Here is a 17094-nt window from a genome sequence, read left to right as displayed (position 1 = left end):
GTGTCTGGATAATGCAATGATTTTTGTATAATAAGTATATACCATGCAAATTCCTAGGGTCTTTGTCACAGTATAACTAAATTACGGTTAGCTAGTTTGGGTTTTGACTTCTTATGAAAAGTGTGAAATATATTGGGTCGGCGCGATATCAGATCTAGTCTAAGATCCCGGGTATCTTGCGCCGACCCAATATATTTCACACTTTCCGCAAGAAGCTAAGCACTTCTGTTGATTTCAAATACACGGATTAGCTGACCCCCATTGTTCTACTGAGGCGAAAACCCCTTCGAATTTGTATGGAATGTACAAGTTATACACAGGTCATTGTTATAGTCATACATCATAGCACCGCTAACCCGACAAACATTTTTTTTTATTTTGAGTAAGTTATTGAATGACGAAGTATGACCAAAGTGCAGATTGAACTTTATCGAGCCCCGTGCTAACATTACTTATATTTTTCAATGTATCAGAAGGGGTATGTTGCCGGTTAAGTTGTGTAAAATTCTTGACAAGCAATAAAATAACAATAAAAGGTGCTGAAATTGTCCGATTATGAAAACCTTAAATTGTGTACATGGGGGGGGGGGGGGGGTAGTCTGAAACTGTCTCAATTTCCCCTCTTAAATCGTGCAGTGGGTAGGTCGCTACAAGCTACAAGGCTAAATCCTTAACTTTCAAATTACACCCTCTCCGATTCTACGTGCTTGTAATCAATATTTAAGGATGTAAATCCTCGGTGTCAAATGCAACTAGTTCATGAAAAAAAGACTAATATTAATATAAACAGAAATGACTTAACGATTATTTGCTTTTATTCATATACGCTATCGATTATTAAAATCTTTAATTTAATCTTTAGATGCATTAGATAATGAAAGCAAGAGAGAGAGAGAGAGAGAGAGAGAGAGAGAGAGAGAGAGAGAGAGAGAGCATTGGTAATCATTGATTATAATATTCATGAATGTATGCAGATTCGGGAAGTTTAATACGTTCAGTATAAATCTTGAAAGTACAATTTTTTTCCTGATTAATTATCCATCCCCTTTCATTCTGATATTTTTTTTTTATTTCTTAACATGTTAAGTTTTTCGGCTGGTCCGGGTTAGGACTAATGGATGAGTCCCCCCCCCCCCCTTCTAAAACGATGTTACGTGCTTAGCTGTTTATCTCCCTCTCAATCAAAAATAAAATAAATACATGCTATATATACTGCAACATCATTGGATTTACTGGATAATTCTTCGATTTCACCTTCATAATGCATGTTAATGCAAGCGGACTATCTAGGCATCCCCCCCCCCACCATCTTCACGAATGTAGGACAGAAAGTCACAGGACAAAAAGTCACAGACAAAAAGTCACGGACAAAATGACCGTGGACAAAAAGTCACAATAAGAAATTTTATGAAAGTAGGACAAAATGTCACAGGACAAAAAGTCACAGGACAAAAAGCCACAGGACAAAAAGTCACAGTTTATAAGAAAATAAAAAGTATTAATTTTTTATATATTTTTAAAAACATATCTGTTCTTTTTGTAAAGTTAAGAAAATATATGCAAAATTTATATTTTCTATGATATTTTGATAATAATTATAAAATTGTTATTCCTTTTATCATGTTTATTGTAAAATATTATTTTTATTTTTAAAACGAGATTTTTTGTATTGAGATAAAATAAAAATAAGCTTTATGATCATTTGGTTTAGTATACTACAAACTAATGATTGTCAAAACAAAATCTGATGGCAGAATTATGGTTGGCTTCCTTTCACTCCAGATTATTGTCAAAACAAGAAGTAAGTGAACTGTCATATGATAATTGCTATATAAACAAGTCAATGATTTTTCCTTTCTTGTTATCCAATAATGAACATCTAATAATGAACTGAAAGTGCTAAATGTGGCAAAACAAACACCAATAAGAATGATGACATGTATTCCCTTCTACCTCCCATCCACTGTAGAAATGTCTGATGTCTGAACAACAGCTTTAGTGAGCATTTTTGTGACTTTTTGTCCAGTGACGTTTTGTCCTGTTACTTTTTGTCCTGTGATTTTTTATCCTATCTGATCAAAAGTCATCATTGTGACTTTTTGTCCTGTGACTTTTTGTCCTACGGATTTTGTGACTTTTTGTCCTGTGTCTTTTTGTCCTGTGACTTTCTGTCCGTATACCATCTTCGCTAGCCAAGATTATTCATCCACGAATGCACAGTTGACCCAAAACCCATTGCTAGCGGAGATGAATTTTACCCCGTATTATGTTATAACTGACCAAAACCTAGTACTTTTGTTTTACAACTTTCATTCAGAAGACGCGCAAGTTTGTGAGTCACTGAATAAACGAGAAAACGTCTACATTTTTATTTCAATCGTTGTCAACTCTATACTTCATGATATTTCAAGACTACATGTACTCAATTCAATTTATTGGATCTCATCACCATTATGCAATGGTATACAAAAATATAAAGACAAAAAGCTGTTATATATACATTTAGTAAATAATACATGTGTATAATAAAGTATTTATCAAGTTGGAAAAAAAACCGTGTTATTATTATTGTGAAGTATGGGCATTCTAGGTAGGGTAGCACATTTTATTTTATTATTTTCTTAATGACAGTACGGAGTTTTCTAAAGGTTTGTTTAAAAGTAAAGATATTTTTAATATTTATTTGTTTAGGTGATAAAAATTTGATTCTTTGCTCACATTGCTTCACAGTTGAGTACATAATGAAATTCATCTCCAATGTAAACATGTACATGTATATAGCTGACCTTAATCACCTATTCCTAATTACAATAAAAACCTTACGTTAAAAATAAACCATTGCTTATGGTACACATTTCTTTTAACTGCTATTTATCAAATTGAAATTAGTGGCATGTGATTGTCGTTGTTCATGACCCTTCTTTTATTTGGTGAAATTGTGCTGCACGTGCCGTGAAACAATGTACCGACGAGTGGTAGGAATAACACAGGCGTTTATATACAGGATGTCGAGAATTTGGGCGTTTCATAAAAAGGTGTGAACGTCTGCAGGGAAGTCTACATACGGATGTGTACCAAAAACACCAACGTATCATTAAGCAACAATTGCAAGAATTTAATGATTGATAGCTAATTTTTAAATAATTAATGGGGTGGGGGTATGCATGCTGGCCTTTTTGGGTGAATCTTTTCGGAAATTATTTCTTTGTTTTATCACACGAAGGTACACGGTGGCATCAACGGAGGTACAGGTGACATCCACGGAGATGCGCGGTGGCATCCACGGAGGTCCTCCGTGGACTTCAATGTCTAGCTCGCGCAGAAAAAATAGGACTTCAAAGGTGCCGACAATTTTAAAGGTCCACCGTGTTTGGGGCAAATTTGTTCCACCGCGTTGCGTGGAACACGCATAAAACTCGTGTCGTGTACTGTACTCCGTAAGTTTCGAAAGTACATATATGGACATTTAAGAAACTCAGTAGGCAAAAGTTGAGATCTTGCTCATTTAGGATGAGATTGTGGGTCTTGGGGTAAGATTTAGATGAATTTCCCATACAATAATTGATGTCTAAGCCTTATTGTTTTGAAACAAATAATGCAAAGAACAAGAGCCATGCATACTCAAATTAAATTTGTGAAATTAAATCTGTAATTTTGAGTAAAATAAAGTATTCATTCCAAAATCCTATCATGGTATGGAATAGCTTAGACTTTCTTCTTTATAAATCTAGTATATTTTTCCGCAAAAATTCATAGATATAGAAATTAAAACATGCAGAACCCATAACAGGTGTGTAATTTTTGTAAAAACAAATTATAATTTCCAACAATATGCACCAAAACCTTTATGGTCTCTGGAAGTGGAGTTTTCTTCTTTCATGATCTTATAAGTGCCATTGTTTTTACAGACTAAAATACTTTACCAACAAAATTGATGAATTTTTTTTAAATTCATGATACATGTATTATGAAAGTGATTAAACATCATTAATATAATTACTTGAATGACATTTGATCATTTTCATAATACATGTATTAATAAAAGAATTGGCTTCATGACCATGACCTGACCTAGGGTTTGTTAAATTTAACTACAGGAGCTATTCTACTAAAATTAAACTTTAATATATAGCACAACCAGCCACAAGACATTTGACCTGCTGCCTGAATTGAATAGTTGACCTTGACCTAGTATCTAAAAAAAACCAATGGGTATGTCAAAGCTTAGCTGGCAATGCTGCCTTGTAATCGCTCATAGGCTGCTTAACTACCTGGATTAACAAGAGTGATACGTGTTTGATATTTATTAATTGTAATCAGAAACAGGATGCATATTTACATGTATGGTGGAAAGGGTCACATGCTATGAACTAGCTGAGAGCCCCGCAAATTAAACTTTAGCAACTTATGCAAGAAATTACTATTTTCTATCAATATCCACTGACCCTTGACCTACTTAAATGGTCATCTGGAGGGTACACGTGAAATACCTGCCCCCTGCTTTAGTAGCAGGTAGGATGAGAGCCGGTTTTGGCACAGAATAAGTGATCAACTACCCCAACACACCCTCCAGTCCGCCGCAAACATTGTAACAATGTCCCCCACAACAAATTTTATATTTGTTTGCTTTCTTCAATTTCTTTCTTTCTTTTTTTCTTTCTCTTTGCTCACCTGAGCTGAAAGCTCAAGTGAGCTTTCCTGATCGCCTGTTGTCCGTTGTCTGTCCGTCTGTAAACTTTTTACACTTTAGATTTTTCTCCAGAACCACTGGGCCAATTTCAACCAAACATAGTCAAAAGCATCCTTGGGTGAAGGGCTTTCATGTTTGTTCAAATGAAGGGCCATGTCCCTTTCAAAGGGGAGATAAATACAAAAATGCAAAAATAGGGTGGGGTCATTTAAAAATCATCTTCTCAAGAACCACTGGGCCAGAAAAGCTCAAATTTACATCAAAGCTTCCTGACATAGTGCATATTCAAGTTCGTTAAAATCATGGTTCCCGGGTGTTGGATGGGGCCACAATAGGGGATCAAAGTTTTACATACAAATATATAGGAAAAATCTTTCAAAATCTTCTCCTCAAGAACCACTGAGCCAGAAAAGCTGAAATTTACCTGAAAGCTTCCTGATATAGTGAAGATTTAAGTTTGTTCAAATCATGGCCCCCGGGGGTTGGATGGGGCCACAATAGGGGATCAAAGTTTTATATACAAATATATAGGGAAAATCTTTAAAAATCTTCTTCTCAAGAACCATTGGGCCAAAGAAGTTGACATTTACATGAAAGCTTTCTGACTTAGTGCAGATTTAAGTTTGTAAAAATCGTGGCCTCCAGAGGTAGGTTGGGGCCACAATAGGGACCAAGGTTTTACATGCAAATATATATGGAAAGTCTTCAGATATAGGCAAAGGTGACTGAGGTGAGCGATGTGGCCCATGGGCCTCTTGTTTTTTTCAACCTTGCATACTTGGAATTTAAGGCACTTTGAATAGTGAAAGCTTAAATTGTGACCTTCCCTGCGGGGTGGGCGACGAGCACCCTCGTCTTTCACCCATGCCCCCTGCAGGCACGAGGGGAGAGCCTTTATCTCTATGCCTCCCCCTTCAAACCCCCTTGCGTACTCTCAAGTACGAGCAATTGTTACTTAACCAAGATTTCACAGGTATCACCAAATTGACACATTTTGATAATTATTCTAACTTGTAAATTATCTAAATTTCTTGCAATTTTCATGGGAATATCTAAAACTTTCAGGATTCATGGCCAAAATTAGACTAAGTCTGAAGCTGACCATTTCAAAATGTGTAATCTCAAAGGTAATAAATTAACAACAAAGTAATCTCAATGCAGGCGGACTGTAAGACTTGTCATCCCTTTGAACAACATTGCAAATTGAACCCCATGGTAAGTTGAGGTCCGAGCCCCTGGTCTATGCTGTGCCGACGTTTTGGCACAATCAGGTATACCTGAACGTTATCCAGGTACACATGTGTATGACATGTATTGATGAATGAATACAAAGTAACGCGACATAACGGACTAATTACAGAATGGGACGAATTAAGGTAGCTCCATCCTCACGTGACTTATCAATATTAATGGTTAAAAGTGGAAAAACTTTATTAATTTCCACTCAATATAGTTTAATTTAATTGATAGTCAAAGAAAATATGTATGTTGCCACCTTTTTTAAAGATGCCAGACATACAAAAACAGAAGTATACATCTACATCAGAAAATCACACATTTTCGTTAAACAGAATAATAAAAATAGATAAAAACGTGTTGAAATGACAAAATTTAGATATCAACAGTTTTGAAAAACTGCTAATTCATAAATATGTATAGATTAATTGTGGATATTAGGGAAACGAATATATAATAGACATTCCGTAGAGGAAACTCCACCATAGGAGTTATTGCCCTTGATAACATTTTTTTTAATCATAAATAATTGATTGTCGGTGGAAAATATAAACTTTTTCAGTATAAATAGTTTACCAGATTTTTTATTATATCTAGTGAACAAAATTTCTCAGAAAGATATATTTCTATCATGCGCAAAGTTTAAATTATTAAGATTTTTGCAAAAACCTATGACATCACATGAGGATCGATCAACCTTAAGAGTAAGCAAGCATTGGAATTTGTAGCATGATCTGACTATCTGGTACCCTTTGCTTGACTGACTCGGTAGCCATGCATGCCTATTGAAAGGTCATGAAACCTATGATAACCAAGTACCTTGAATCACGAATGGCCTTTGGCAAAATAGATACAATCGAAATTGTATCATAGGTTTGCCATTGGGATACATACTAATAGAGCACCGGCGATGCTAAGTATATTATGTAGTGTAGGACCTGTCCAGGATATGAATTTGCATATGGTGGATGCCAGAAGATCTATATAGAACTAAGTTGAGTATTAATATCGCCCCACGAGCTGTGTTGTGCGAGTGCTTTATGACAGCGGAACTGCCTGTAGTATTGAACTAAGTGAATATCAATATTAAAGGAATATCAGATAAATGCAGTGACTCACCAGGTTGACCTTCGAGTAGCATTCGTCCGAGATTAAACCTCTATTGCCAGCTGAATGGGTACTTCCTGCCTGGCAAAGGGTTGTTTGGCTGCGTATACAATTGAACGATGTTAATAAATTAACTTGATGGCAATGGATTGTCTTTGTGATGATTATTTTTCACAATGTGTTCGGTCTAAGGTTTTCAGCAGAATGAAAAGTTAACTCGTTCCCATTAGTTTCTTTAAATAAAAATATACGATATATTTACACTTAACTTTTTACCACTTTGAATTTATTGCTTAATTTTGTTTTGTTTTAACTGTCCTTTAAATTGCAAATGGAGTGTATTGTTGTTTATAATTGTTTGATTTGAAAGAGAAAAATGTCGAGGCTAAATGTGACGTCACAATGCATGATTTACGTCGGCTGGCATTATATTCCCCACTTTAAATGAATAGGCGGATCCTTTAGAACTGCTATCCTCATAAATCTCCCTTTAATATTTAGATGGTATTGGGCATTTAGTGCAAGGAAAATTTCATAAATAATATATATTTTGAAATGAATTATTGTTTATAATTGTTTGGTTTGAAAGACGAAAAAAAAGTCGAGGCTACATCTGACGTCACTATATGCACGGTTTACGTTGGCTGGTGCTATATTCTTCGCTTTAAAGGAATAGGCGGATCCTGTAATTATCCTCATATATATCGCCCTTTGATACTGGGCGTTTATAGCGCAAAGGAGAATTTCATAAATAAGTAGTTCTAATTGTAACGGGGACCGTTACATATGTTCCCCAAACCTCCCCCAATTAAAAAGTGATGTCCTTGTGAATCTAAAGCAAAAATCATTTTATTTTAGCCTTTAATTACATATAATACGTTCAATATGGTCATTTCAGTACCAAGAAATGAAAAAAAAAAGCGTTGCACGTGCATAAACGCGCACGCGTGTATGATTTCGAATGTTTGTTGAAGGCGTTCAACAGGCATTTGTATCATATACCCACAGTATGAATTTCATAACGTTTCCACCAAATATAAGGAAGTTATAGCGATTTTAAAATCGTCCAATCAGAATTCAGCACACGTGCATGCACGTGCTGAGCAGTAATTCTAACAACAGCAATTTGTAAGGAGTACCAAGACACATCTAAACCCCTAATATCAATAGAATTTGATGAAAAACAAAAACGTTATCGTCCTTTAAAAATTGAACATTTGAAAAACGTTGCACACGCATGCGCGTGTGCGTTGGCATTTTTTTGTTACACCAATATATAGATACACATACTGTCTACGTATGCTGTGAATATCATCTCATTCGCTTCATAAATAAGATAGTTACAAACGTTTTAGTATTATCCATTAAAAATGAAGCGCACGTGCATGCGCGTGCAAATTGGTAATTTTGACCATGCAAATCAGTTAAGGGTCTCAATATCTACCTATGATATGAATATCAAGCCATTTGAATGAACAACAAAAAAGTTAGACTGATTTCAAAGTCAGTGTACAAATTTTGTAATGCACGTGCACGCGCATGCGTGCACGTGCGGACAAAATAACTATTATTTTTCATATCTGAAAATGATATACTATCATCCTATTTAGATTTCATATCGATTGCTTTAATATTCTGATTTTCCATTTTTTGTACCAAAATTGCAGTGCACGTGCGCGCGCGTGCATGCTCGTGCAAACAAAATGACTATCACTATGCACATCTACAAACGCTATACTATCTTCCTGGAAAGTTTCATATCGATCCCTTTTGTAGTTTCTGAGAACACTACCGGAGAAAAAAAATACCGGAGAAAAATAATAATAACTAAAAACTCATTACTAGTAATGAGTAGGTCTTCCGTTAGACCATTTCCAGTAAAGAGCTTTCTATTCCTACGAAAACCATTTAAATGTATCAGAAAATGTGCCTTAACAATGAATGAGAAATGTATTATCGATTTTTTTACTCCTTTTTCGTAACTTCCGGTGACGACCGGAAGTACTATTCAGATGCGTTTTCCTATAAATGACAGCGACTCTTTACTGTCTATATTCCCTGAAAATTTCACGTCTCTATCTGAAAGAGTTCTCAACAAAAAGAAGTAGACTAAAGAAAGAAAAAGTAGTAGGTTACTACCGACCGGAAGTCAATTTTGAAAAACAAAATTATCAAAACTCTAGAAGTTCATACTTTTATTAAGACATGTGAAAATCATATGAAAGACTTCAAATATAAGCTAGAATTATGGGGACAAAGAGACGAAAAGTAAAAAGGTATTTTATCAAGAAACCGGAAGTAGTTGTTTTGACTACCAACAGACTCAATATTCTTTTGACACTTTGAAAGAGAGTTGATAAACTAGTATAGGTTTCAATTTAAAAGAAAAAGTTTGAAATTTCCCATTCTTTCCATCACTTCCGGTGACGACAGGAAGTGACGGTCGACATGTTCAACCTCTTACTGCACGCTTTCAAACGGAGATTGATCATTCCTGAATATATGATGAACCTATATTTTACCATTTCCAAAAAAAATGCTGGACAAAATTCCTTTTGAGAAACCGAAAATCGGCCCTATTTTCTGACCGGAAGTGAATTTTGTAAAACAAAAATAATTATAGCAAGGTCATTTCCGGTATAGACCGGAAGTGACGGACGAAAAAATTGAATGCATGTGTACAATGGACTAATGTTAGTTGATCAACTCTACAAGTTTCAAGCGTCTATCTATATTCATTATTGAGAAACTGAAAAAACAAGGTTTGAATATGTCCACCCCATATCTCACGACTGGAAGTGAATTTTACAAAAATATTTAAATTTACTCTAGACATTTATAGTGTGTATAACATATGTAAAATTCAAATCATTAACTTGTTTTATGACCGAGATTTATGGCACTGAAAAATGAGAGAATGAATAGTCTTTCTTTGATATAACCGGAAGTTGGAGTTTCAACTTCCGGTGGGGTCAACATTTTTTTGAAAATTACAACAAGACCTAGTAAACCGATATAGGTTTCAATTTGAAAGAAAAAAGTTTGAAATTTATGATTTATTAATCACTTCCGGTGACGACCGGAAGTGACGGCCGACATTCTTAACCCCCTACTGCACGCTTACAAAGTGAGATCTATTCACTCTGAAAATTTGGTGACGCTATCTTTTACCGTTTCTGAGAAAAACGCTGGACAACAAAAATAGCTAATAAGCCGTATTTGCCGACCGGAAGTGAATTTTACAAAAATATTTGACGTCACTCTAGACATTTATAGTGACTATTTTATATGTAAAACTCAACACCTTAACTAGTTTATGACCGAGATTTATGGCACTGAAAAATGAGAGAATTAATAGTCTTTCTTTGATAAAACCGAAAGTTGGAGATTCAACTTCCGGTGGGGTCAACATTTTTTGAGAATTAGAACGAGATATAGTAAACCGAAATAGGTTTCAATTTGAAAGGAAAAAGTTTGAAATTGATGATTTATTTAATCACTTCCGGTGACGACAGGAAGTGACGACGACAAAAAAATATTACGTGTATGCACCATAGAGAAAATAGATCTATCATCCCTGAAAGTTTCATTCGATTATCTTTAGTCGTTTTCAAGTTTACCCCCGGACAAAGTTTCTTTCAAAAATCGGAAAATCGGACGTATCTCACGAACGGAAGTGAATTTTGAAAAAATGAAAAAAAAAGCCTCGAGGTACACTCCTTCTCTTCAATCTGTGAAAGTTTCAGGAAAATCCATCCAACGGTCTAGGAGACGAAAGGGGAAAAAAATAATAATAATAAACAGTAGAATCACTAGAGGGTCTTCCGTTGGTAACGGAAGATCTTAACTAGTTCTAATTGTAACGGGGACCGTTACATATGTTCCCCAAACCTCCCCCAATTAAAAAGTGATGTCCTTATGAATCTATAGCAAAAAATAATTTTATTTTAGTCTTTCATTATATGTAATACGTTCAATATGGTCATTTCAGTACCAAGAAATGAAAAAAAGTGTTGCACGTGCATAGACGCGCTCGGGTGTATGATTCCGCATTTTTGTTGATGTCGTTCAACAGGCATTGGTATCATATACTCACAGTATGAATTTCATAACGTTTCCACCAAATATAAGGAAGTTATAGCGATTTTAAAATCGTCCAATCAGAATTCAGCACACGTGCATGCACGTGCTGAGCACTACTTCTAACCACAGCAATTTGTAAGGAGTACCAAGACACATCTAAACCCTAATATCAATAGCATTTGATGAAAAACAAAAACGTTATCGTCCTTTAAAAATTGAACATTTGAAAAACGATGCACGCGCACGCGCGTGTGCGTTGGCATTTTTTGCTTACACCAATATATAGATACACATATTGCCTACGTATGCTGTGAATATCATCTCATTCGCTTCATAAATAAGATAGTTACAAACGTTTTAGTATTATCTAATCAAAATGAAGCGCACGTGCATGCGCGTGAAAATTGGTAATTTTGACCATGCAAATCAGTTAAGGGTCTCAATATCTACCTATGATATAAATATCAAGTCATTTCAATGAACAACAAAAAAGTTAGACTGATTTCAAAGTTAGTGTACAAATTTTGTAATGCACGTGCACGCGCATGCGTGCGCGTGCGGACAAAATAATTATCATTTTTCATATCTACAGATGATATACTACAATCCTATTTAGGTTTCATATCGATCCCTTTAATATTCTGATTTTCCATTTTTTGTACCAAAATTGCAATGCGCATGTGCGCGCGTGCATGCACGTGCAGACAAAATGACTATCACTCTGCAAATCTACAAACGCTATACCATCATCCTGGAAAGTTTCATATCGATCCCTTTTGTAGTTTCTGAGAACACTACCGGAGAAAAAAGTACCGGAGAATAATAATAATAACGAGCTATAACTGTGTTGGGATGCCAACACAAATGTCTCCGAACACCTCCCAATGTCAGAAATGCTTTTTGATGCCAGATATGCACTCAGGATCCTCAAAGAACTCCAGAAACTAAATTTGGTTGAAATCCGACGGACTTGATTTTTGGCGGCCATTTTGTTCAATGGCGGCCATTTTGAAACATTTGAAAAATGATTGGAAGGAAATGCTGATGCTAGAAATGGATTGTGGACCCTCAATTTACCCCAGAACCCAAATGTTGTACAGATTTTAACACTTTCAAATATTTCGGTATATGGCGGCCATTTTGAAAATGGCGGCTCAAAAAAAAATTTCGATGGTGGAAATGGACTCGGGATCACTAAGTTACCCTAGAAATAGAATTTGGTTGAAATCCGACAACCTTGAGATTTTGAAGTTTTTTGGCCGCCATCTTGAAACGGCGGCCATTTTGAAAATTTGGAAAGTTGATTGCACCCCTCCTAATGACCCTCTATCAGCTCACAAAGTTTGAAGTTGATCAGTCGAAGCATGTTCATAAAATCGGTCGGACAAATTTCTCACTAAAGAAGAGGAAAAAAAAAGAAGAAAAGAATAAGAATAAGAACTAGACACGATCTCGTTGCGAGCAACGAGTAGGTCTTCCGTCCGATTTGTTGATGCACTCGGAGTTAAAAAAAAAAAAAAAAGACAAATGAGTCCCAATTTAGTTTCCGACTTTAAGACACTTTAGATATAATCAATTTTTCATATCATAAGCTTCTGAAGCAAAGTTGCGGTGAAATTCGTTTGAAATTCGACTCTCCAGGCGAGCCATAAGGCCCGCGGGCCTATTTCTTGATGTCATTTGTTAGCCCTCTATAGACTCAACAACTTTAGTTCTATATGTCTTTACAAAATATTTACCTGTAAAATGTTATTGAGATCGAACGATATCGACAAAAAATCGACTCTACAGGCGAGCCATTAGGACCATAGGCCTATTTCTTGATATCAATCGATAGATCTCGATAAACTGAACAACTTTTGTTCAATAATGCTTTTCAAAAAATATGTCGTTTTAAAGATATGAGGCGTCAAATATTTACGATTTTGGCCCTTAAAATCTCTAATTACGTAACATATGACCTACTTTTTGATTTGATAAGATCAAGCTCGTTGAGATGAACATTTCCGCTTCTACAACTTATTATAAAATATTAATAGTTTCTGAGATATTCTCAAAAACATTTGGACCCTTCTGAACCCCTAATTTAAAGGGCCAGCCCGTTTTGCTTGATATCGTAAGAAAGGCCTTGTCATTTTAAACATTTTTTGCTCAACAAGTATTTAGAAATTCTTTACCGTTCTCGAGTTATCTCTACAAGAAATATTTAGGGGCCAAACTGTAGCTCCCTAACGGGGCCACATAGGGAAAAAACGAAATGTACATATTGTTTAGATTATCATTCTGAACAACTTTTGTTCAATAATGCTTTTCAAAATATTTGTCGTTTTCAAGATATGAGGCGTCAACTATTTATGATTTTGGCCCTTAAAATCCCTTATTACGTAACATATGACCTACTTTTTGATTTGATAAGAACAAGCTCGTTTAGATGAACATTTCCGCTTCAATGACTTATTACAAAATATTAATAGTTTCTGAGATATTATCATAAACATTTGGACCCTTCTGGGCCCCTAATTGAAAGGGTCAGCCCCTTTTGCTTTATATCGTAAGAAAGGTCATGACATTTCAAACATTTTTTGTTCAACAAGTATTTAGAAATTCTTTACCGTTCTCGAGTTATTTCTAGAAGTAATTTTTAGGGGCCAAACTGTAGCTCCCTAACGGGGCCACATAGGGTAAAAACGAAATATGCATATTGTTCAGATCGTCATTCTGAACAACTTTTGTTCTTTATTGCTTTTCAAAATATTTGTCGTTTTCGAGATACAAGGGGTAAAAAATTTATGGTTTTGGCCCTTAAAATCCCTTATTACGTAACATATCACCTAAATTTTTATATGAATAGATTTGGATTTTTGAGATGAACATTTTTTGTTCTTTGACTTATACCAAAATACTAACGATTTTTGAGATATTTGATCTAGACTTTGAGCCCTTCTAGATCCCTAATTGAAGGGGCTAGCCCCTCAATCTTGATATTGTCGAAAAGATCTTGTAAATGTGCACAACTTTTGTTCTACATGTCTTAACAAAATATTTGCAAGAAAAAAGATATTGGAGATCAAAGGTCAAAAATCGCCGAAATCGGCGAAAAATTTTGGCATCCATTTTTTCAGGTCCAGGCGAGCTTTTAGGCAAATCGCCTCCGGTAAAATCGAATCCCCCACAAATCTTCTAAAATGTTTACTCTATCTTGTGTAGAAATTTCAAGACTCTAGCTTCAAAACTAACGGAGGAGATGTGTGGACAACAAGGCCCTTCAAAAAGTCACTAAAAGAGAGATAACTCCTGACCGGAAGTGACGTCAAGCACGAAATTTTGCAAGCAAAGTTTCGTCACCAAAGGACATCTTTCCTGAAAATTTCGTGAAAATCGATCGAGAAATGGCTGAGAAAAACGCGTGTACTACCAAGGAAAATAATAATAATAATAATGAAGAAGAAGAACGCGAACAATAATAGTAAGGTCTTCCGCAGGAGACGGAAGACCTTAATAACTAGAAACTCATTACTAGTAATGAGTAGGTCTTCCGTTATACTACTTCCTGTCGAGATGGAAGAGCTCCAAACGCATAAATATTCCATTCTACACCTTAATAATTCTCAACTAATCATACTCTTAACTTTCGACAAAAATACCCATGTTTGAGACAACTTCCGGTTTTTTTTTTGTCGGCACTTCTGGTGGACATATTTTACATGAACAAGACCTAATCATCATCCATATTAGTCCCAATATCTGTCAAAACAAAAAAAAAACTTCAAAAAATGACATTTTTCATATCACTTCCTGACACGACCGGAAGTGACGGCTACGTACGATTCTCACATGATGCAAACACACTGATGACTGACTATCAGTCCTGAAAACTTGAGACTTCAGTCGTGGAAATTTGCAGAGTATTAGCTTGAACAAATTCTCATTTTGAGGACTACAAATCTCGCGACCGGAAGTAGATTTCACCAAAATATTTTACGTTAATTTAGACATTTGCAATGTCTATAACATACAAGAAATCATTTGTAATAACCCATATACAAGCGAGATTTAAGGCAAAGTCAAAAACTAAATTTTTCGAGTTTTTCTCTTAAAACCGGAAGTTGTCGTTTTTGTTTCCGGTAGGATCAACATATTTCAAAACTACAAAAATGAAACAATAAACTAATGCTCGTTTTGCGTCAAAAGGAAAAATCTGAAATTTTCGATTTCTTTGATCACTTCCGGTGACGACTGGAAGTGACGGCTGACGGAGTTAACCATATTTGACAAACCTACTTGTCATGATCTATCATTCCTGAAAGTTTGGTGCCTTAATCTTTAACCGTTTCCGAGATCTCCCGCGGACAAGATCTCTTCTTAAAAAAACGGAAATTGGACATATCTGACGACCGGAAGTGAATTTGAAAAAAATGAAAAAAATGTGTTCGGTGTATCATCATTCTCTATCATCCCTGAAAACTTCAAGAAAATCCATCCAGCCATCTCTGAGAAATCATTCTAAGAAATCGGAAAATCGTCATTTTTTTCAAATACTTCCGGTATAGAGCGGAAGTGACGGACGAAAAAATTGAAAGTATGTGTACAATCGCCTAATGCAAGTTGATCAACCCTACAAGTTTCAAGCGTCTATATATATTTATTATTGAGAAACTGAAAAAACAAATTTTGAATTTGTCCACCCCCTACCTCACGACCGGAAGTGAATTTTGGAAAAATATTTGACGTTACTCTAGACATTTGTAGTGTCTACAACATATGTTAAATACCAGTCAAACACTTGTTTAGTAAACGAGATTTAAGGCATTGAAAAAGGAGAATTTGAAAAGTTTTTCCTTAATTACCGGAAGTGGACGTTTCGACTTCCGGTGGGGTCAACGGTTTTCAATACTCCTAAAGTCACCTGATAAAGTGGTATAGGTTTCCATTCAACAGCTACAACTTTAATTTTTCGATTCATTTTATCACTTCCGGTGACGACCGGAAGTGACGGTCGACATTCTTAACCCCCAACTGCACGCCTACAAAGTAATATCTATCAACTCTGAAAATTTGGTGACTCTATCTTTTACCGTTTCTGAGAAAAACGCTGGACAACGAAAACAGCTAATAAGCCGTATTTGCCGACCGGAAGTGAATTTTGAAAAAATGAAAAAATGATTCCGAGATATTTTCATTCTCTATCATCCCTGAAAATTTCAAAAAAATCCATCCAGCCATCTCTGAGAAATCTAGGGGAAAAATAATAATAATAATAATAAACAGTACAATCACTAGAAGGTCTTCCGTTGGAAACGGAAGACCTTAATAATAAACAGTAGAATCACTAGAAGGTCTTCCGTTGGTAACGGAAGACCTTAATAATAACGACCTATAACTGTGTTGGGATGCCAACACAAATGTCTCCGAACACCTCCCCATGTCAGAAATGGTTTTTGATGCCAGATATGCACTCAGGATCCTCAAAAAACCCTAGAAACTAAATTGCGTTGAAATCCGACGGACTTGTTTTTTGGCCATTTTGAAACATTTGAAAATAGATTGGAAGGGAATACTGATGCTAGAAATGAACTGTGGACCCTCCTTTTACCCCAGAACCCAAATCTTGTAGATATTTTAACACTTTCAAATATTTCGGTATACGGCAGCCATTTTGAAAATGGCGGCTCAAAAAAAAATGTTGATGGTGGAAATGGACTTGCGGTCACTAAATTACCCTAGAAATAGAATTTGGTTGAAATCCAACAACCTTGAGTTTTTGACGTTTTTTGGCCGCCATTTTGAAACGGCGGCCATTTTGAAAATTTGAAAAGTTGATTGCATCCCTCCTAATGACCCTTTATCAGCTCACAAAGTTTGAAGTGGATCAGTCGAAGCATGTTCATAAAATCGGTCGGACAAATTTCTCACTAAAGAAGAGGAAAAATAAGAAGAAAAGAATAAGAATAATAAGAAACGGAGCAAAAACAATATGT

General features: G+C 35.5%; 1 protein-coding gene across 1 annotated transcript in view; it reads left to right on the top strand.

The window, feature by feature from the left end:
- LOC130052059 (uncharacterized) overlaps window positions 1-17094 on the top strand; it is a 40314-nt gene that overhangs the window by 21720 nt on the left and 1500 nt on the right. The window lies entirely within an intron of this gene.

Source organism: Ostrea edulis, chromosome 2 (assembly GCF_947568905.1).
Source record: "Ostrea edulis chromosome 2, xbOstEdul1.1, whole genome shotgun sequence".
In the NCBI taxonomy this organism is placed as follows: domain Eukaryota; kingdom Metazoa; phylum Mollusca; class Bivalvia; order Ostreida; family Ostreidae; genus Ostrea; species Ostrea edulis.
Note: the sequence above shows the minus strand (reverse complement) of the source record. Positions and strands in the feature narration are given on the sequence as shown.